Raw genomic sequence first — 16100 nt, forward strand, 5'->3', positions numbered from 1 at the left:
TTAACGAAGTGACTGTAAAAAACATTTGAAACTGAAGATAAATGATGCATATTTCATGAACCGCCAAAGTTTCGGGAACAATTGCTTCGTTATTTGTCGGAGGACCGCAGCTTCCGGTGATTGATCTATGTTAACAGTACACGCAAATCGTGTACTTATTTCTCGTGTATCCATAGGGATATCATTGTGATATGATACGCACGTAATATCACCATCCGTACTAATATTGTAGGTTTGAAAGTGTGTTTGTTTGTAATTTCACTACATTTTCAATATTCGGTTCTTAATAAATTTCCACTTTCCACTTTTGCTGCACATAAAGTCACGTTTCTTTTATTAATTCGTGTTTTTTCTGTATCCCATGTATGTTATGTGTCTGTAACTGTGAATAAAGAATTTATCTATCTATCTATCTATTATGAATTAGCGTCACAAAAATACATTAATATGTATGGCTTTTTGTAGTAGCTTTATACTTTTAAATGAGAATACTTTTAATTGGAAACTGTGCCGTGAATATAAAATTGCCTCAAAAAATTGGTAAGACTCGGAATGACAAGAGATTTAGGTAGAGAATTGTGACACCTGTGTTATCTATACATATAAATAAAATTGGAGTGTCTGTTTGTAATATTGAAATAACCGTTTTTTACTACAGGCATATGAATATAAATACGGTACATACAATCGAGAACGGCTGAACCGATTTGGCTAATTTTAGTATTAACATATTCGTGCAAGTCCAGGGAAGGTTTAAACGGTGGTAAAATATAAATAAATTGCATTTAAAATAGTAAAAACAACAATTATATTTTCCCATACTGATACCTGTTAAACAGGGTGCGTACAGAACTTTCTTGCGTAACTAAACTTAAAAAAAAAATCTTTGACGTATTCAATTTTGAAGCGGAACGGAGTTTGCGGGCTCAGCTAGTCTATACATATAAATAAAATTGGAGTGTCTGTTTGTAATATTGAAATAACCGTTTTTTACTACATGCATATGAATATAAATACGGTATACACCAAAATAACATTTTGAACAATTTCTGTCTGCCTGTTTGTTCCGGCTAATCACTGAAATGGCTGGACCGAATTTGACGGGACTTTTATAGGCAGGTAGCTGATGTAATAATGAATAATTTATGATACCTTTATTTTAGAAAAGAAAAAACGAAAAATAGTAAAAATGAATGAAAATAGAGAGATGCTTGTAGAGACGTTTATTATAGCAGAGCGCAGTGACATAAAAGTGATATAAGAACAAATGTATAAAAAGAACTCTCATATTTTAAATATGGATAAACGAATATAAAAACTGTCAGTGATATCGTCTCATTGTAGGTCTAACAAAATAAAGTTAAATTCCACGTAGTTATTGAGTAAAACCTTTCATTAAATGACTCATTAAACGATTATTTTTAATGACAAATGTGCATGGTATTGGTTTTAGTTGTTAATGCATGAGTTTTTTTATTTAAATTGGTTAATAATATTACCTAATAGTTTAACTAAAAAAACATCAAATTAAGTTCCTTGCACATTCTTCTCAACTGAATCTGTAGCTTGAATTGGACAGTAGAGAAAAACATGAAGAAAGAAAGAAAAATGTACATAAATATACCTTAATGAGTGACTAAATGCCCTATAAAAATTGAATCCCTGTACGTTCTTCTCAACTAAATTAGTAGCCGGAACTGGACAGTAGAGAAAAACATGAAGAAAAAAAGAAAAATGTATAAAAATAAACCACAATGAATTAGAATTCCTACAATATTAAATTATTTTTTTAATTTCAGTTTGCGTACAGAAGTTTAATTGGAATCCGGTCAAAAAGTCATAAAAGTGTAATATTCATTACAGAAAAAAAATAAGTCACTAGTTGACCCGCGCAACTTCGTCTGCGTTTCATTTCTCCACCTTTTACAATATTTCTCATTGCAACTCCACTCCTATTGGTCGTAGTGTAATGTTATATAGCTTAAAATCTTGACAAATGGACTATCCTAAACAAAATTTTTTTTTAATTCCAACCAGTAGTTCCTGAGATTAGTGCTATCAAACAAACAAACTCTTCAGCTTTGTGAAATTAGTATAGACTGGTACTGATCATGACCATGATCACGGGTAAACAGTATACTCGTGATCATAGCAGTTGAAACAGTGCCGAAATATTGGGAACTCAATAAATAAATATAAAACGTGGTAAGATCCCGTGATTTTTACTAATCTAAATATATATAACTCAAAGGTGACTGACATAGTGATCTATCAACGCACAGCCCAAACCACTGAACGGAACAGGCTGAAATTTGGCATGCAAGTAGATGTTATGATGTAGGCATCCGCTAAGAAAGGATTTTGATTAATTCTACCTCCAAGGGTATAAAATAGGGGATGAAAGTTTGTATGAAACTTTGTCAATTTTAAATCGATCGGACTGAGACTTTCCATGCATAAAGCTACTATGACGTAGGCATACCCTAAGAAAGGATTTTGAAAAATTCCACCCCCATGTGGATAAAATAAGGGATAATACAGGATGTAAATGTATTAGTTTTATTACTTTTATTTTAGAAAAAAAAGTTAAATTCCACGCGGACGTAGTCGCGGGAACAGCTTGTTGTACATATACTTTAAAATAATTTGGAATCAGGACAGCTACTGAGCAAGTATTTTATTTCTATATTCTTTAAACAATCACGAAATACCATTAAGAAGGCAGATAACAAATGTTCTAAAGGTATTAGACTATGTCCTGATAAATGAAGATAACTTTGTTATGAGGATTTTTGGTACAGTTCTCAAAAAACCCCGTTATTTTTTTAATAGAACTAATCCCATCCGTTTTTTATCTGAAATGAAAGCCGTTTCTATTTTAGCCGTTGTTATTATCTTTTTTATATATTAAAAATATATTTATACTCCGATGGACCACCCATGGTGTAGCGGTTTAGCCTACCGCATTACTTTCCAAGGGATACGGGTACGATTCCTCGCACAGTACAAACATTTGTATTCATAAATTGTAGTCTAAAGTTCTGTCTGTTCTGTCAAAGGGACTACCCCCTGGTAGAGAAAGATAGAAAACTTTTTATTTTTTTATAATTACTAAATATTTTATGAATTTTACACAAAAAGAGGTTTTATGTGCTAAATAATATATTATATGAAAATCAATACAAAAAGTAATTTTTATATAAATAATATGCATCGATGTCTGAAATCGAAACTTCACTCCATCAAGTTTCGGTTTGGGGTCAGGAAAATTGTGTTCAATTCAACCCCAAGAAGACTACCCCCTGGTAGAGAAAGAAAGAAAACTTTTTATTTTTTTATAATTACTAAATATTTTATGAATTTTACACAAAAAGAGGTTTTATGTGCTAAATAATATATTATATGAAAATCAATACAAAAAGTAATTTTTATATAAATAATATGCATCGATGTCTGAAATCGAAACTTCACTCCATCAAGTTTCGGTTTGGGGTCAGGAAAATTGTGTTCAATTCAACCCCAAGACGGCACAAGTTTGCGCGTTTACCGCTAAAAAGAATCCATTTATCGTATCTCCTCAGTTTCAAGATACTCTCCTTGATGTGAAGCCAAATCTCGAGGTCCTTGCCGTTGATATAGAATAGAATAGAATAGAAAATGATTTATTCAAATAAAATTTATTAAAGCACTTTTGAATAGTCAACAATTTTTTTTTAAATCTACCGCTTATTCGGAAAGCTGTCTCATCACAAGAAGAATAAGCAAGAAACTTGTGTGTTGCTCTTTTAAACAACCCTTGTAAGTTCACATTTTACAAGTCGAAACGTGTGAATACAAACTACCAACCAGCACTAATTTATTTAGGCTCAAATATAAAAACACAATAAGATTAAATCAGTCGTAGTGATAAGAGCAGACCAGTCCCTACAAGCAGCACTCGTTCACGAGTATGACGGATGAGCCAGCCATCACTGTGCTCGACCATATTTTAGGGAGCCCAATGACCCGGCCCACCACGCCGCATATCTGGACATTTTAGTGAGCATGACTACTCATTCCACTCGACCACGTCACAGCTACTTAAAATTACTATATGGTAGTTACAGTATTCGCACTTTACATGAGGATGCATGTGGCAATCAATACAAAAGCTACTACGCTATCATATATCAAGAAATGTGATCATATATCCAGTGACGTTCAGTTTTGCGGTCATTTGGAGGACAAGGCTAAAATAGCCTCAAAAAAGCAGGTCCCTGCTGATTTGTAATAACATTAATATTAAATGAGAGACCCTGTTGACAGACAGACAAAGTTTTAATTTTTTTATAATTACTGAATATTCTATGGCTTTCATAGAGAAATAAGTTTTCTGTGCTAACATAAATTATTATATGAAAATCAATACAAAAAGTAATCTAAATATATATAACTCAAAGGTGACTGATAGGTGAAAAATGTATATAAACTAGCTGTCCTGGCAAACGTTGTTATGCCATATAAATTAATAACGCTATAAAAAAATAGGGGTTGGTGATAGAAGGGTGAAAATTTAGGGTTGTATGTATTTTTGAACGACACTTATTAAAAAATATAAAAAAAATTTTGCCCAAAAAATAATAAATAAGGTTAGGGGTGGACAACCCTTATCACTTAGGAGTATAAAAAATAAATTGTAGCCGATTTTCAGACCTACTGAATATGTATATTAAATTTCATAAAAATCGGTCAAGCCATTTCAGAGGAGCATTGCAACGAGAATTTTATATATAAGATGTATATAACTCAAAGGTAGGACTGACGTAAGGACTGACTGCCCAAACCGCTGGACGGATCGGCCTGAAATTTGGCATGCAGGTACATGTTATGACGTAGGCATCCGCTAAGAAAGTATTTTAATTAATTCTACCCCCCAGGGGATAAAATAGGGGATGAAAGTTTGTATGAAACTTTGTCAATTTTAAACCGATCGGGCTGATTCTTTGAATGCATAAAGTTACTATGACGTAGGCATCCCCTAAGAAAGGATTTTGATAAATTCCACTCCTAAGGGGATAAATTAACGCGAGCCGCGGCCAAAAGCTAGTTTTAATATACATTACATGCATGACACACTCTCGCAGCTATATGTAGTATTAAAATATAAAGGTATTTGCCCTTTTAAGGTAAAAAAATAGTTTTATGATTGTATTCTTCCTGTGGTACCTTTTGTATCAAACTGGGCCATTTCCTCCTGAAATTTCAGTTTACCTACTTTTGTTTTTATTGTTCAAAGGTTAACACGCTCCTTTGTACTAAGTTTTGATGCAAAAATATTTCTTTGTTTTATCTGTTTTGTTTGAACGTTTGTTACTCATATATATGGACATATAACGAGTTATTTTAGTCGGGTTCAGGGGTGAAAAAAGATTATCTTGAAATATGTGTGTAATGTAATGTAGACTCTATTCCCCGCAATTAGACTCTCATTTAGATCGTTGTGCGTGTAGAGTAAGACTACTAAAGTAGTCAGCCAAGTCCAAGACAGGCTTCACGGAGCGACCTCACCGTTCCGAGGTTGTTTTCGCAACACCAAGGGAATTGCAAGTGCATTGCCGGCCGTTTAAGAGGGAATAAGCTCTTTTCTTTCTTTTCGGAAGCGTAAAACTACGCATCAAAACCCTACTTTTGCAATCGGGTGATCATTACATAGTATAAAACAAAGTCGCTGTCGCTGTCTGTCCGTCCCTATGTATGCTTAAGTCTTTAAAACTACGCAACGTATTTTGAAGCGGTTTTTTTTAATAGATAGTGTTTTTTTTATACTATGATGGTGGCAATCAAGCATACGGCCCATCTGATGGTAAATGGTTACCGTAGTCGTGCGCGTTGCTGACCCTTAAGAAACCTTAATATACCGTTCTTGATTCAAGAGGAAGGTTTATATATATACTACATGAATACCCGTGCGAAGCCGGGGCGTGTAGCTGGTATTATAAATAAACGCTATACTCGATATCTTCATTCTCCGAATTCCCATCATATATTGTACGCAGTAACTTATCCAATTATAGGCAACGTACTGAAACTTTACCATTCAAACAATCCACCCCAACCCCGGAAACGTTGCAACACTCGCCTACATTTTGTTCAATAAGAATAGAATAGAATAGAATAGAAAATCATTCATTCAAATAAACTTAATTTAAGCACTTTTGAATCGTCATAGTTATCATTCTTTTAATACACCGCTCATTCGGAAAGCTGTCTCATAAAATGAAGACCGAGCAAGAAACTTGCGTATTGCTCTTTTAAATAATCATTGTAACTTTACATTTACAAGTCAAAACGTGTGAATACAAACTACCAACCAGCACTAATGTATTTGGGTTAAATACAAATATACAATAAGGTTATATCGGTCGTAGTGATAAGAGCAGACCAGTCCCTACAAGCAGCACTCGTTCACGAGTATGACGGATGAGCCAGCCATCACTGCGCTCGATGTTTTAGGGAGTGAACCTACAAGGATTATTTAAAAGAGCAACACACAAGTTTCTTGCTCGTTCGTTTTGTGATGAGACAGATTTCCGAATGAGCGGTAGATTAAAAAAAAATGTTATGACTATTCAAAAGTGCTTAAATGTAAGTTTATTTGAATAAATAGATTTTCTATTCTATTCTATTCTTCTCCCAAATTTGAATTTAAAAATGAATCTGTATTATTGTAAGCATGTATAACATTTATTTGAAAAGAATACGAGCTGAGTTTCTTGTCAGTTCTCATCTCGAAATCATTCCGAACTGACGGTAGATTTTACATATCATAAGAGTCTATAATAGACTTACATGAATAAAGATATTATTCTACTATATTCTATTCTATTACACTATTATAGTCATAAATTATTCAAAGTGAACGGTACATGACGTAGGTATAGAATTTTTATAGATATTGTCAATGCATTAATGAGCTCTATGTAACTCCAATTTTATTTATATGTGTATATATATATATATATATATATATATATAAATTATTAATAGAAATAGAAATAGAAATAATCTTTATTCAAATAAACTCATTACAAGCACTTTTGAATAGTCATATTTTGATTCTACCACTCATTATGAATGCAGATTCATCACAAGAAGAACGAGCAAGAAACTTGTGTGTTGCTCTTTTTAATAGATGTTTTTTTTTATATAAATAATTACAGTATAACAAGTAAGAGGCATGCGATAATCAACATAGAAATTGTTACGCACTCATTATTAGTGTAATTAGATAATATTGTCAGTGCTATGGATTTAAAGTTTTTCTATAAAAACATTATTATCGTTAAGGAATTCTTCTATTATAATGCAATATCTACATGTAATATTTTATATGAACAGTAATCAAATTATATAGGTGTTTAATATATTCTGTTAGAAGTAACGAGGTCACAAAATACACACCTCTATGACAGCCAACAAACGATCCTTGTTACGAAATCCATTTACACACACGACCCGAGTGATATGGATTCACTGGCAACATGGCCCGGAGCCTATTCAGTAGAGGTGAGTTCATTTTTCACGGATTTTATATTTATACTAGTTTTTGCCGGCGGCTTCGCTCGCGTTAATTTATCCCCTTAGGGGTGGAATTTATCAAAATCCTTTCTTAGGAGAAGCCTACGTCATAGTACGAGTAGCTTTATGCATGCAAAGTCTGAGCTCGATCGGTTTAAAATTGACAGAGTTTCCTACAAACTTTCATCCCCTATTTTTTACCCTTGGGGTTAGAATTAATCAAAATCCTTTCTTAGCGGATCCCTACGTTATAACATCTACCTGCATGCCAAATTTCAGCCCGATCCGTCCAGTGGTTTGGCCTATGCGTGTACGTTGATAGATCACTATGTCAGTCAGTCACCTTTGAGTTATAAATATTTAGAATATATATAAAATATAATAATAATAATCTTTATATATACAATATTATTTATACAATAGGTAGGTCCAGACAATATCAATCCTTTCAGTATTTATGTGTAAAATATATTATAAAAAGACAGAAATAGTTGAATAATAATTGTAATAAACTTTAAATGTCTTTTCTTTGTTTACAGAGAAACAAATTTTAGTTTATTTTATAAAGAAACCCTGAAAATATCATTATATAATAATAATAATCTCAGGATAATTCACACAGCGCCATCTAAACCCAAGTTAAGCTAGCTAAATCTTGTGTTATGGGTACTAGATAACTCATACATATACATAGATATTTTTTTTGTAAATACACACATATTATACATAGAAAACACCCAGACCGATACAAACAATCATACACATGAATACAATTGTTTGTATTGTCGGCGTGTATTGTGATAGTTTACAGCGCTGATATTCTCTATGGGCTAATAAAAGAGATATATATTGTCAGTTTTTCGGGGTGAAATAATTCTCTTTACTGGATAATTAATAGGATTAAACTATGTTTACAAACTACGTGCGAGGAATCGAACCCGCGACCATCGGTCGTAAAGCGGTGTGCTAGACCGCTAGACCACCGAGGTCGTCAGTTATATATATATTTATACATTATATGTCCTTATTGATACTTATCAGTATATTCATGAAATCTCGGGCGTGAGGTATTCAAATTAATTTCACTGGCTTCTTAATAATCTGAAGCCAACTAAATTTAATAAAATGATTATAATTGAAAATATGAGGGGAATGTATTAAGCTAAATTCCACGGGAAAAAAGTCCTAATCCTTGTTAATTATATATTAAAACAATATTCATTTAAAAGAGCAACACACAAGTTTCTTGCTCATTCTTCTTGCGATGAGTCTGCATTCCGAATGAGTGGTAGAATAAAAAATGTGACTATTCAAAAGTGCCTATTTGTTTAAAGATTATTTCTATTTCTATTTCTAGAATAGCTTTATTGACGTTACATTACATACGCAACCTTTGACCCTAACAAAACATTTTTAGCCGGCGTACATACCGAAGGACTTTGGGGTTTTGTTTAAGTCTACAAAAGGAAACCTTTATGCAAAAATGTTGGCATTCTTATACTTTTTATACAATTCAATATGACTATGCATATTAACGTTAATCTTTCCTTAAATAAACTTTATTTTTAAGCGTAAAATTGTAACTAAATGGTTATTCAGTGCAGTTGTTTCTTGTACTCCTATAGCCACATTCCGAATATAGTTATTTTTAAACTTTTGTGTTTTATATACATTATTTATATTAATAACCGGGTCGTCCGATGATTGAAATTAAAAAACATCCCAATTTCAACAGAGAGGATGGCTTAAAATTATCATCTGCGTGGAATCCAGTCATAAATATATTCAAGCAAATTTCAGTAGCATCAATAGTCAAAAGTGTACGGATACCGTGAGTGCTATGTGTCGCGAACTTTCGTTGAACAATCTAGTGACGGTAGATGAAAAAACTGCTGTCACCTATCTACACTGACATCGCTGTTACTCCAGTCGGCTCGTGACCACGGCTAGTGCAACCTAGTCGAAACGTCGAGAGAGGTAAATACCTTTACTTGCCATAAAATTAGTTCGTGTTAAGACCCGGTTAATAACATAAACATTCGGAATATGGTTTCAGTTGGAGGTGTTGAGTTAGAAGTTCCATTTGCTAAATAAGTTTCTAAAGATATAAGTGTAAACGTACCTTCTTCAAATTCTCTTTGCACTGAGTACCTTCACCTAAACATGTAGCAGTCATGAAAGTATAATATATATTACATGCTTACTAAAATGTCCAGACTTGTGGCGGCGTGGTGGGACAGGTCATTGGGGTCCCTAAAATATGGTCGAGCGCAGTGATGGCTGGCTCATCCGTCATAATCGTGAACGGGTGCTGCTTGTAGGGACTGGTCTGCTCTAATCATTATGACTGATTTCCTTTTATTAATTGTTTTTAACCAGTTGTTGTGTATTCAATATTTTATTCTATTTGATTATTTAATTGATATAGTCCTAATCGGTAGTTTGTATTCACACACTTAAACTTAAATTGTAAGGTAAGAATAAAATTATTTAAAAGAGCAATACGCAAGTTGCTTGCTCGTTCTTCTTGTGATGAGACAGCTTTCCGAATGAGCGGTAGATTAAAAAAAATGTGATGACTATTCAAAAGTGCTTCAATGTAAGTTTATTTAAATAAATGATTTTCTATTCTTATTCCTACGTACCTACCGACGCTATTCCTGCATACATATCTAGTGACGCGAAACAATTCTCATTAAAGAAGAATTAATTAACCCCGTTACCCTCTGTTTTGATTTGCCGCATTCAAAGATCAAGAAATTGTCGAGACGGGGAATATTCGTCCATGTTTCATTTATTCAAATAAACTTAGTTGAATATCATAAGATTTTTTTATCTACCGCTTGTTCGGAAAGCTGTCTCATCACAAGAAGAACGAACAAGAAACAAACTACCAACCAGCACTAATTTTTTTGGGTCAAATATAAATATACAATAATATTAAATCAGTCGTAGTGATAAGAGCAGACCAGTCCCTACATGCAGCACTCGCTCACGAGTATGGCGGATGAGCCAGCCATCACTGCGCTCGACCATATTTTAGGGAGCCCAATGACCCGGCTCACCACGCCGCCACAAGTCTGGACATTTTAGTGAGCATGACTACTCCTTCCACTCGACCACGTCACAGCTACGTAATTGAAAAAGAAAGGCCGTTGATTGTTATGATATACTAGCTGTGCCCGCGACTACGTTCGCGTGGTTATCAGAACCACTATTGCGATTAGTCGCAGACATATTTTTAGATCATTTAAAGAGGAATAATTCTTTCATGTATATTTTCTAACTTGAACCATTAACTCGAATTGGAATAATTTTCCCCGATTTTGCAACATTTTTCACTGATGCTTTGCTCCTATAGGTCGTAGCGTGATGTTATATAGCTTGAAGCCTTCCTCGACAAATGGACTATCCAACACAAAGAGAAATTTTCAATTTGAAACACTACTTCCTGAGCGCATTCAAACAAACAAACTCTTCAGCTTTATAATATTAGTATAGGTTTAATACCCATATCGTGAATTTTATTATAAATTATCAAATTAGTAATTTCATGGAAATCTTAAAGAAAATTAATTTTTAACTTAAAAGGAAATTATTTATGTTGCTATTGAAAATATTAAACTGCACTTTTCGAAAAATATCTTTTCTGACTATATTACGTTTTATTTATTTAGAAGCTATTTGTGGAAAATAATTCGGTTATTTATTTTATCGATGGTTGTACTGGTAGATTGAAGTTGGTTAGCAGTAGTTTTTATTTATTTTAGGTAGTAATCCCATCTTGATGGTTTGTTGATCTTGTTGCAGTGTATTTTATTCGAAATTTATATTAAGGAATCTATTTGTATTTGTTATGTTTTTGTAACGAGGTCATCAGAGGAATTGAATATAGGTCATAGTTGAATGTATCTTGAAAATCTTGGAAAACAGAATACTATACTGGGGAGGAAATTACTGAGCGCTTGATAAGGGACTGATTGACTTGACTACTGATTATTAATATAGTTACGAATTTTAACACGAATATTTTTATGGTAAATAAAGGTATTTACCTCTCTCGACGTTTCTTCTTTACGTTAACTTCAGTCGAATGAAAATGAAATGTCGAGAGAGGTAAATACTATTATTTACCATAAAATTAATTTCTTGTTAAAATACGTTTAACTATATTAATAATAAATAAATAAATATTATAACCCTGGACAGCAGAGCTTGTGTTATATTTAGATATATTTTTTGTAAATACAAATGTTTGTGCCGTGCGAGTAATCGAAGCCGCGACCATCGGAGGTAAAGCGGTGTGATAAACCGCTAGACCACCGAGGCCGTCAAGTATGTACTATGAAAAATTAAGTATGTTCTGATCTTCATGTTCCAAAAGACCATATCGCAATGAATACCTATAAGCACTGTATTCTACAAATAAATGATTTGATTTGTATGCTCTATTTAAACAAAGGTTAATAGGTCGGAGATACGCATCCACATTATACTATTTGATTATGACTCATAAAAACCGATTCCATTGACGCCCTCGGTGGTCTAGTGGTTTAGCACACCACTTTACTTCCGATGGTCGCGGGTTCGATTCCTCGCATGGCACAAACATTTGTCATCATTATCATCATCATCGCAGCCCGGAAGACGTCCACTGCTGGACATAGGCCTCCCCCAAAGATCTCCACGACGATCGGTCCTGCGCTGCTCGCATCCAATGCCTGCCATCCAATCCAAACATTTGTATTCATAAGTATTATTGTTTGTATCGGTCTGGGTGTTTTCTATGTATTTACGAAAGAAAACATATTCTATGTATTTGTATCAGTTATCTAGTACCAATAACACAAGGTTTAGCTAGCTAACTTGGGTCTAGATGGCGCTGTGGGAACTGACCTTAGATTATTTAAATTTTTCCCTTATTTCTGAGAGTTTCCCTTAAGTATATATATTTGTTTACAGTTTGCGAGCCTCCCTCACTGACCCGCGTGTGTCCATATTCAGACAGCACCAGGTTCCTCCTTCCCGAGTGTGAGGAACAGTTTTGCCTGCAGTTCACACGTGTCCCTCTAAATACTGGTGAGGATTACATGTATTGGGAAGTTTCAGAAGTGATATGTCGATGCAGCAGTACTTTCATTTTACTTCCTTTTTAAAATTACACTCCACATCAATTGCGTCGCTGTACATTCAGGGAGGCCTATGTCCAGCAGTGGACGTCTTCCGGGCTGCGATGATGATGATGATGACATTCAGGTTTGGTCGTCTCGGTCGCCTCGAACAGAGAGAGAGCAGCCCGCTCCTTCCTTGTTCCCGGCCTCTTTATATCTATTACTATTGGTGGCGGCATAATAGTGACGTCACCAACATCACGGGTCATTGGGCTCCCTATAATATGGTCGAGCGCAGTGATGGCTGGCTCATCCGTCATACTCGTGATCGTGCTGCTTGTAGGGACTGGTCTGCTCTTATCACTACGACTGATTTAATCTTATTGTATATTTATATTTGACCCAAATTAATTAGTGCTGGTTGATAGTTTGTATTTACACGTTTTGACTTATAAATGTAAATTTATATAATTTGTATATTTTGTTTTCTCAGTTTTTATTATAATAATAATAATAATCTCAGGACAATTCACACTGCGCCATCTAGACTCAGTTAAGCTAGCTAAAGCTTGTGTTATGGGTACTAAATAACTGATACATATACATAGATATATATATTTTTTGTAAATACATACATATCATACATAGAAAACACCTAGACCGATGCAAACAATCATACTCATGAATACAAATGTTTGTGCCATCCGAGGAACCCGCGACCATCGGTCGTAAAGCTATGTGCTAGACCGCTAGACCACCGAGGTCGTTTTATTATTATTATTATTATTATTATTATCTTTGATCATCTGCTTCTTCCTTATTCATTTGAGTTCGTCGTAACATGTTTTTCCCTTCCATTCATCTCTGTTCGCAGTCATCTCGTTATTTACTCCATTTTTTGTTACATCATCTTTCAGACAGAACATCCATCAATTTTTCAAACTTGCTCCGCACTTGTAACCATATGTTTTACTTTCTATAAAATATTGCCTTCACTTCTACGCATTTGTATGCCAGAGGTTACCTTTTTACTATTAGCTGCAGCCGCGGCTTCGTCCGCGTGGAATTTAACTTTATTTTTCCAAAGTATGATTGTTTGTATCGATCTGGGTGTTTTCTATGTATAATATGTTTTATTAAAAAAAATGTATCCATGTATTTATATCAGTTGTCCAGTACCCATAACACAAGCTCTGCTTAGCTTGGAACTAGATGGCGCTGTGTTAATTGTCCAGGGTTATTTATTTATTTATATCAGTTGTCTAGTACACATAACACTAGCTCTGCTTAGCTTGGAACTAGATGGCGCTGTGTTAATTGTCCTGAGGTATTATTATTATTATTATTTAGGAGATATAAATCCTATATATCTATATATTTATATCAGTTGTCTAGTACCCATAACATAAGATCTTAAATTAATTAATTATCACAGCATTAAGGCTGCGTTCCGGACATTATCTATTAAATTCATTTGCCTTTTTAATGCATAAATCGAATTCCCCCAACTGCGAAACATGCAATACTATAGAAGATCTGCATCACATATTAATGGAGTGTGTCCGAGACGCTGTTAAAAGGGAATTGTTTTTGAAAAAATTTGGACTGAATCGGCTTGATGTTGGTATGTACCACGGTATACTATCTGATCCTGGTCCTGTATCATCGCCAGCAAAATTTTTATTTTCATTGTGCAGTAGAAGATAAGATTAGTAATAAGATACGATGGGACTGGCATTATCATATTATGATAAAATTACCTAAATAAATGTAAGAACAAAAAAAAAAAGATCTTAGATTAGACTAGTTAGCGCATTGTGAATTGTCCAGGCTTATCTATATATGTAAAGACTAGCTGTACCCGCGATTACATCCGCATGGAATATAACTTTATTTTTCTAAAATAAAGTAGCCTAAGTTACTCCTTATTACATCAGCTACCTGCCAAGAAAAGTCCCGTCAAAATCGGTCAAACCATTTCAGAGATTGTCCGGAACAAACAGACAGACAGATAAAAATTGTAAAAAATGTTATGTTGGTGTGTGTTTCGTATTTATATTCATATGTCGTAAAAAATGTTTGTTTCAATATTACAAACAGACACTCTAATTTTATTTATATGTATAGATTTTGCAAATGTCTGTTTATCATCGCCAACAGACCGATAACAGGCTGTAAAGCCGAATATAGTAATATTTTAAAATCATTTATTCAAATAAACTTACATATAATATATTATAGTCATTACATTATTTAATTTCCGTTCTCGTAGGGAAAGTTTTTTATCACAAGAAGAACGAGCAATAAATATGTTTTTTTAAATAATTTTTATTACTTTACATTTTTAAGTTTATAGTGTGTGAATACAAACCACTGTTAATTAGCACTAATTCCGAATATTAAAGCCGAATATAGTAATATTTTATCACCATTGTAAGTCCCACCAATATGCAATGATAAACATATAATATATTATGTCGTAAACACCCAATATATTTAATTTCCGTTCATGTTATGGGATGCCATCCTGCCAGTTTTTTATCTACCCCCAAGGGATACCATAAAAATGTATTTTTTATGAAACTTTTTTTTCTTTATATTTTAGATCACGTAACTTACTGTTATTTATTGTTAGCTCACTACCGTCACTGTCGTTATATTACTTATATATCTAGTTATTCTTTTATTATTCCATAATATCCAATATCTCTAAATATATATAACTCAAAGGTGACTGACGTAGTGATCTATCAACGCACAGCCCAAACCACTCGACAGATCGGGCTGAAATTTGGCATGCAGGTAGATGTTATGACGTAGGCATCCGTTAAGAACCCTTTTAAAATATATTTTGAATAATATTATACCCCCAAAGCTTTTTAAAATAGGTTCTTAGTTGATAAAGTTTATATGAAACATTAAAAATTTTAAACCGATGGTACATTATATTTTGTTGATGCATAAAGCTACTATGACGTACAGCATGGGGTTTTTCTAAGAAAGAATATTGATAAATTTCGCTTAAGGGATAAATTAACGCGAGCGAAACCGCTATTAACTGTTTACCATCAGATGGGCCGTATGCTTGTTTGCCACCATAGTAGTATAAAAAAAACTCTTAAATCTTATACATTGTCTCAAATTATAATATTATGTTATATTTGATTATTCTAATTTAAAATTAACCCAAATATAACCTAAATGTTAGGGGTAGTCCACCCCTAAATTTTTTTTTTTGTTTTTTAGCTAGAAATTACTTGAAAGTTATTTATATGGTAAAACAACGTTTGCCGGGTCAGCTAGTAGACTATAATATCCACTTCAACGTATATTTTACACCCTTAAGAAGGGGTGTTCGGCAACCCTAGTTGACACCGATATTTAGTTTCAATCGATGAGGGCTCGGGGTATCGTGATGTTTGTTAGAGCGGA

The sequence above is a fragment of the Achroia grisella genome, unplaced genomic scaffold (assembly GCF_030625045.1).
Source record: "Achroia grisella isolate CSIRO2021 unplaced genomic scaffold, CSIRO_AGI_Agris_v1 utg1589, whole genome shotgun sequence".
Lineage (NCBI taxonomy): Eukaryota > Metazoa > Arthropoda > Insecta > Lepidoptera > Pyralidae > Achroia > Achroia grisella.